The sequence below is a fragment of the Lemur catta genome, chromosome 2, assembly GCF_020740605.2.
Source record: "Lemur catta isolate mLemCat1 chromosome 2, mLemCat1.pri, whole genome shotgun sequence".
Lineage (NCBI taxonomy): Eukaryota > Metazoa > Chordata > Mammalia > Primates > Lemuridae > Lemur > Lemur catta.
Window position 1 is genome coordinate 94,094,843 of NC_059129.1, and position 7,285 is coordinate 94,102,127.

Sequence of the window (7,285 nt, forward strand, 5' to 3'; positions counted from 1 at the left end):
GACTTAAAAGCTTCCCTTTGTCCCAATTTCTTGGTATGTTCCTATGGTCCACCATAGCATGTGTACCCCAAATTGCAATTTCTTGCTATTCCCAGATAAACTCTTTGTTTTGGAGAGTCAGTCTCTCTGTTGTTAATTCTACGTTGACAGCTTTCATTGATGATCTTTGCCTGAATCAATTACTACATTGTAGACATTGTAAGTGCTTTTAATTTTCCATTTGAGTGACTGAATAGGTGAGTTAGAAAAAAGAGTAGAGGCAGGGCTAAAGGGGAAGAAGAATATCTAAGGTAACTTATCAAGGGCTTGCAGATTGCTTTCCTGCACCATATGTAGAAATGATCTCATTTTATGGGTATATATGCTTCTTGAGCTGGATCTAGTAAGACAAGTATTTACTCATTTCATGTCTCATATACTAGTGGCTGTATGTGCCAGACATTACACTAGAAATATAGAGATGGAGATAAGACATGCAGGTCCTACCCCACAAAGAGCTTCCCAATGGAGAAATATTTTTTTCTTTTTTTAGACATGGGGTCTTGCTCTGTTGCCCAGGCTGGAGTGCCATGGCATGATCGTAGCTCACCGCAGCCTAGAACTCCTGGGCTCAAGTGATAAGTGATCCTCCCACCTCAACCTCCAGAGTAGCTGGGATTACAGGCACATACCACCACGTCCAGCTTTTTTTTTTTTTTTTGAGACAAAATCTCACTATGTTGCTTAGGCTAGTCTCAAACTCCTGGGCTCCAGTGATCCTCCCACCTCGGCTTTGCAAAGCACTGGGATTACAGGTGTGAGCCACCACGCCCAGCCCCAATAGAGAATTAAGGGTGCTAAAATGCTACAAGCATTCTTGACAGAATAAATACAGGATATCAGATGAGGCGAGATAGAGGATGAGAAGAGGTGGCTCTTAGATGTGAATAATCTGTTCTACCTGAGTGGGGATTTAGTCAGGAATAGATTCATGGAAGCAACATTGGGACTGAGTCTGGTAGCATGTTAGTGACTCACCAAATGGACAAGAGAGCAAAGGGTGCTGAGTGATTAAGGACAGGGACATCTGCCATTGCCCCTCAGTTGTCTTCATCCTTTATCATCATGGCCCCCTAGACTTACAGTAGGCCACTTTTATAAGGATTCCTAAATCATTGCTTTCCTTTATGTAGGATGTTTCATTCAACAGATGTGAGGTTTGTTCGGGTGATTTATCCCTACTCACTAAGTGGTAAAGTTGGCTCTATGCCTGGATGTTATGGCAAGGCAAGCTATAATAAATTAAGATGTGATTTGGCTGTGAGTGACAGAAAACCTGAACATCAGTAGCTTAAACAAGTTGATTTTCTTTGTCTCTTGCTATTTGTCTCAGTCTCTGTCTCTGTCACTGCCTCAAAAGTCTGGAAGTAAACAGCCTGGAGCTAACATAGTACTTCACATCTGAGGATCCTCTATCTTGTTGTTCCAACTCAAAGCCTGAGATAACTGCTCCAGCTTAAGCCTTCATGTCCCCTTTCAGCCAGCAGAAAGGAGAAAAGGTGAAGAAAAGGGCACTCCTTCTGTCTAAGGACGTTTCCTGAAAGTTACACACATTATTTCTATTTGTATCTCATTGGCCACAACTAAGTTTCAGGGTCATATCTAGTTGCAAAGAAGGTTGAGAAACATAGCTAAAAGAAGTAGTTCTTTTGCTACAAGAGATTTAGGGGACATCCATCAGCCTTGGCCATGCATGTTTACAAAAACAAGCGGTCAGGAGGGTCACTGAGAAGCAGCTAGTGGGAAACAAAAGGGAGGCTCTTCAGGCATTGGGGGCGGCATACGTTAATGTTCAGAGATGAAAACAGGCATATTCTTAGAAAAAGATGAGGTAACATTGAGAATAAAGAAAGGCAGATTAAATACCTTTCAAAACCACAAGAAAAATTATGTTTATTTATTTGGGTGTCTGTAGAGGTGGTCATCCCAAAGTGAAGAAAGGGTAAGCAACGGCCTGTGACAACCTGTGGATATTCAAATTACGTGACTTTATTGGAACTTTGTTGCAATATATCACCAACACTTCATTTATTTTTTCATTCAGTAAGCACATATCAAGTGCCAGGCACTGAGCTGAGTCAATGGATGCAAAACAGAATGATGGTCCCAGTCCACATGGTGCTTACATGAGATAGATTCTAAATATTCACACAAATAAATCTAACCTGCAATGCAGTAAGTGCTATGAGAGGAAATAAAGTATTAGGTCATTAAATACGAAATATCAAATCAAAAGTGTACTTTATTATATCTCAAACAAGAAGCAGTACAATTAATCAAAGTATGTACCTAAACTATTGACGCAGTTTTGCCATCTTAAGGGTAGCTTGTTTATGCCAGGAGCAAAGAAGCCTGGAAAGCAAGTGATGATGAAATTGCAAAAGGCGTTTTCCACAGCTTGTTGAGAATTGTATATTTTTCCTCGCAAGAAGTGGTCCAAAGCCTGGAAGAAGTGGTAGTCAGTTGGTGCAAGGTCTGGTGAATACAGTGGATGACAGAGAGTTTCCAAGTCCAGCCTCCATAGTTTGAGCAGCGTTGTTTGTGCAACATGTGGTCGAGAATTGTCTTGCAAGAGGATTGGCTTGTCTGCATTGATCAGTCTCAGCTGCTTAATCACAGCATCCTCATCATTTTGTCCAACTGGTTGCCGTAGACATCCGCTGTAATCAACTGACCAGGTTTTATGAAGCTGTAGTGGATAATACCAGTGCTGGACCACCAAACAGACACCCTTAGCTTTTTTTGATGAATATTCAGTTTTGGACTCTGTTTTGGCACTTCATCTTTTTCCATTCATTGTGCTAAATGCTTGCAATTGTCAAAAAAAAAAAATCCATTTTTCATCACATGTAACAATATGGTACAGAAATGGTTTGCCTTTATGTTGTGACAGCAAAGAAAGGCAAGCTTCAAGATTTCTTTTCTGACGCTCATTTAATTCATGTGGTCCAGCTTCTTTACCTTGCCAATTTGTTTCAAATAGTCCAATGTTGTTGGAAAAGTAATGTCAAACCTTGCTGCTAATTCACACATAGGTTGAGATGGATTTGCTTCCACTACAGCTTTCAGCTCATCATTATCCACTTTGGTCTCAGGTCACTCACGTGGCTCATTTTCAAAATTAAAATCTGCAGAATGGAACTTCTTAAACCATAGACATACTATGTGTGCATTAGCCACATCCTTCCCAAACACTTCAAAGATATTTTGAGCTGTGTGCACTGCATTGGTTCCATGATGGAACTCATGTTAAAAAATAACACGAAGTTTTGACTTATCCATGGTTTCACAAAAATTGCTCTAAAAAAATGTGAAAGATAATCACAAGCTTAACTATGTGTTTGAAAGACTGAGGTGTTCCTTCACAATAGGAAAAAAAAAAAAAGAAAAAAGCCAAGAAGTGTGAAAGTGAAGTGTCAGAGATAGCAACTGTCAAACTTAGCACTTAAGGAAATTGGACATTTCATACTTAATGACCTAATATAATATTAAAAGGATATTTTCCTAGTCAGGGGTGTAAGAGAAATCTTCTCAGGAGGCGTAGTGCTTGGATGAGGTCTGAAGGAAAAGTAGAGAGAGAAGGGAGAGGGGCCTGGGTAGTGAGGGGGGTTGAATGTTCTTGACACTGGAAGGAGAACTAAGCAAAGGTTCTCATAACAAAATATAACAACATGCGGCTTGAGATAGTTTGCTACTTTTCATGTAAGCAAGAGGGGACATAATACACATTTCTGTTCATTTGTTCAAAACACTTGCACACACACATGCACAAAGCCAGAAAAATAATGAAATTGGTTACCTACAGCAAGCAAGCAAGAATGGAGTGGACAGGGTGGGGGAGATGGAAACAGAGTATAACGGATGTGGGGGAGTAACATGTGTCTAAGAATAACTTTTTGTGTAGTTCTGAATTTTAGAACCATGTTAGTGGCACATACTCCAAAAGCAAATAATTTAAATTAACCAAGATGTGGGGAAAAGGGGACCCGAAATGGAATACAAACTGTAACAGGTGATCCTAGCTGTGTTACAAATGAATAACAAACTGAAGTGGATGAGGAAGAAAAGAACCTAAGTACCTTTGGAAAACAGCATTTTAACTGTATATGCTAAGGCTAAAGTAAATTTGTTTTCACAGGGGTGTGGGTTAGCAATTTTGAAACTACTTTAGGAGTATTCTAGGATTGAGCAAATAAATATATTGTGGGTAATGAGAGCTAGGTTTTTCATTGTCAAAGGAAAGGTTACAAATAAAGAAAGGAGGACTGTTGGAATAAACCCTGTGGATTGGAATCAGAAGTATCAGCATTATTACATACACATCACACGCACACACACAGAGATACAGAAATAAACATAGATGTGTGTATGTGTGTGCATTCATATATTTCCTAGCTGTCTGCTGAGAGGGTCTAGAAACAATGACACCCTAGTAGTTATGAGAATCCTTAGTGCTCAGATCTTGGTTTCTACATACCAGTCCCTAATAAAAGGAATTGGGACTCCTTGAATTCTAGGGCTGGGTCAGGAAAAATATGAGCTAAGCCTGGAGGATCTTGTGGTGCCAGAAAGTAAGGAAGTGCTCAAAAAATTATGGGGATATGAGAGGACACAAGAGAGGTACAGTGGCCAAATCTGGGACAATTTGAGTAACAAAAATGATGGTAATCAATTATAACCCATCAAAGATAACAAATTATCCATGAGTCCATATGGATGTAAATAAATAAGTAAATGGAGGAAAGGGAACAGTTTTCCTCTTAGTAGAATTCCATTAATAAGTTTAGAGAGATGAAAACCACCATTAGATAAATACCATAATCATAACTGTTTCAAGCAAGAATCATGAATGGATGATAAAACTAGTGGGCAAATTATGATGAAAAACAGGACATTTACATATTTGGAAGGTATCTTGCTACAAGATACTTATTCCTTAAGAAGGGAAAAATACTAACTTTTAAAAGAAGAAACCTGGTAGACATCACCTTAGTCAAGTGATGTAAGCTAACATCACCAGTAACAAGACAAATTGACATCACTTATCTCCTGACAGGATGCACTGAGAAGGGCACAATATTGCTTCTGTGGCATTCTTGCCAAAAAATGCATTATCTGAATTTAATCATGAAGAAAAATCAGAAGTGCTCAAGTTGAGGTACATTCTAAATAACTCTCTAGTGCTCTTCAAGTGTCATGAACACCAACAAAAGATGGAGGAACTGTCCAAAAATTAATGGAAATGAAGAAGACAAGAAAATTTAATGTCATGTGGTATCTTTTTTTTTTTTTTTTAAAAAAAACCCACTAGTGGGACAATTAGCAAAATTTAAATAAGGTTTGTAGATTAGATAACAGTATTGTATCCAATTTAACTTCTCAGTTTTTATAATTGTGAAGTGGTTAAAGACACTAACATTTGGGGACACTGACTAAAGGATATATGGTGCTGCCACAAGAACAGTCAAAAGAAAGAGGGGGGGTATATGGGCACCCTTTATATTACTTTTGTGCCTTTTTTTCTAAGTCTGAAATTATTTTAAAATGTAAAGTTCAAAATAATGCAAAAGACCTGTAATGAACTCTTCTATTATTAAAATCCAGCATACTTGTTAAAAAGCAAATAATGAGGCTTGAGAAGTAGGCAGGGCCAGATCATGTAGGGACTTGGTAGCCATGCATGGTAATAGATTTAAGCCTTTCATCTCAGCAGCAATGAGAAACCACTGAAGGGTTTTAAGAGGTTGGGGCATGGGGTCATCAGTGAGAGTTCCAACAGGAAAGAGACGGTATGCTTAAAATAAGATAATTTGAGGAAGATTTGTTTGCATTCAGAGTAATATAGGGAACCATCCAACTAAAGCCATTGTGTAGGTGAGTGGAAAACCAGGGATCCGGACTGACGAGGAGTGGCTAGTCAAAGAGGGTGAAGGTACAGAAATGGAAGAGAAATGTTTCAAGGAGGGGGGTAATTAATAATGTCAAAACAGCAAAATAACGGTTGAAAATGTCCTTTGGGTATAGTCCTTTGGAGGTCACTTGTGACTTTGGGGAGAACTATTTCAACGAAACGATGGAGAAAGGCAGACCAGAGTGAGCTGAGAAGTGAGAGAGTAAGATGAGGACACCCCTTTTGACATGTTTGGCTGAGTTAGGGAGGGGAAAGAGAGGACATACTTTGCATCTGTAAGTTTTCTAATTATCCACTATGGAATCAACTGGAACAAAAGGAACATCTTTGGTAAACTCCCTAAAGCACTACAGTTATTTATAAAATAACTTTGTTAACAAATCATAACCAGTCAAAATGTTCAACCTTAGTATCCAAATGATACTCCTGACCTACAAATCCTAACATTATCATCAAAAATAGGAAGTTTCCTAAGATCACAGTTGTGATCTGACATTTTCATCTGTGAACACTCAGGCATAATTTAAGGGACAGACACTGTGATGACATTCTAGTGCCTCATGTAAACTTGTAAGTTGTAAAATAAAAGAATTAAAGCCAATTTTTTGGTAATGTTTTACCTTGAGGAAAAATATAGAACACACAAATGTAGCAATGTTTATTTTATTGATTTTATTCATTGCTACTGTTAGTTTCTGGAATCTTGCTTCCAGAAGGCTCCTACAGGTTTTATAGAAGTTTTGCATGTGTGCTGGGTGCTGGCTTCTATTGTTCCCTATGGAAGTTTTGGAAAAAGCTACATCACTGACTTCTTTCTTGTCACTACCTGCCTTGCTGTGACCCTTCCTACCATCATTCATTGCTACTTCTAAGTGCTGAATGTTTTGCTTTCCCAATGCTCATAGCTCTTTGAGCCAACCTTAAATGGTCTAGAGTTTTTATAATTAGCCTCACGGAGCAATCAGACTCCCTTCATGAAGAGTAGGTGGTCTATGTCATCTTCCAGCTTCCTATAGTTGTTCCTCTGACCCCAAACCAAGATTCCAAGCAAATTCGCCTTCCTCTTCTCTCCAGCCTTGTTTTTCTTAAGACAGATTACAGTCTCCTGCTGGACTATCAACCCTAAAGTTTCCAGTATTATTTTTTGCAGGGTACTCTTATGCACCCAGAGTTCCTGGGGGAAGTTGTCCAGATTAAAGTTTTTACCATAATACTGGTTTTCAAAAATAGGTTGTTCTCAAAATTAGAATTTTTCAGCTGGACAATCCTCATTTTACAAAGAAATGTTTAAAAAAATTGTAGTGTCTTTTTGAGCCTATTTCTCCTGGAATATGG